At 33.4% G+C, this 857-nt stretch overlaps 1 non-coding gene across 1 annotated transcript; it reads right to left on the bottom strand.

The window, feature by feature from the left end:
• Positions 1–493: 493 nt before the first annotated feature.
• LOC113923208 lies at positions 494–600 on the bottom strand. Its single transcript, XR_003520215.1, has one exon. It is a non-coding gene; the product is annotated as a U6 spliceosomal RNA (small nuclear RNA).
• Positions 601–857: the final 257 nt, after the last annotated feature.

Consider the following 857-nt stretch of genomic DNA (forward strand, 5'->3'; position numbering starts at 1 on the left):
GAGTATTAGAACCGCCTGGGAAGAATTACGTTTGGAAGCTTTTAGCCTAACTTTACACAGTGAGGTGGAAGGGAGCCTCCTTCTGGTCAATTACATAGAGGAGACTTTTGGTTTTTACCGAGAAAGTTCTTTGCCTATTTTACAGCTGAAACTGCAACCAGCTTCTCTTATTAAAAAAAGATTCGGCAGTATTAATACAAGAAGAGCAAAGAAAATAATCACTCTGAAATACCTCGGGAGAAATATGCCCAAACACATGCACTTCAAAGTGAAGGAAGTTCCGCCCTGTTTCAACTACTAAGTAATCATTTTACACAATAGGCAAATTCCAAAGAAAACACAGCCTACACATTAAATATGTTCTCAAATTATCAGTAGACTTAGGACAAAGCCTATAAGCTAAATAATTTGCAAGTGAATTTTTAAATGACCTTTTCTTCATTAAAATATTAATTTAATGTAGTCTAGATGTAGACTTCTAACGTATTTTTTTAAAAACAAGGAATGCTTCACAAATTTGTGTGTCATCCTTGTGCAAGGGCCATGTTCATCTTTAATGTATCGTTTCAATTTTAGTATATGTGCTGCTGAAGCAAGCACTAGACTTTAATATTTATTATAATAAATGTACTATAGGAGCATAAATCCTGATTCATATATTTTAATTTACAAATTCATCAGTTTGATTAATGGAGCCATTTTTCTCTCCAATCATGTTAAATTACATCCATAGCCAAATCCCTGAAGTAAATTAGGAGCTCATTTGGGAAACATCCTGCCAAGAGAGTATTTGGTGCACAGTAGGCAGTCAATAAATATTGAAAATGATAAACATTTATTCTACCAAAGCATATATA

This window comes from Zalophus californianus, chromosome 9 (genome assembly GCF_009762305.2).
Source record: "Zalophus californianus isolate mZalCal1 chromosome 9, mZalCal1.pri.v2, whole genome shotgun sequence".
Classification (NCBI taxonomy): domain Eukaryota; kingdom Metazoa; phylum Chordata; class Mammalia; order Carnivora; family Otariidae; genus Zalophus; species Zalophus californianus.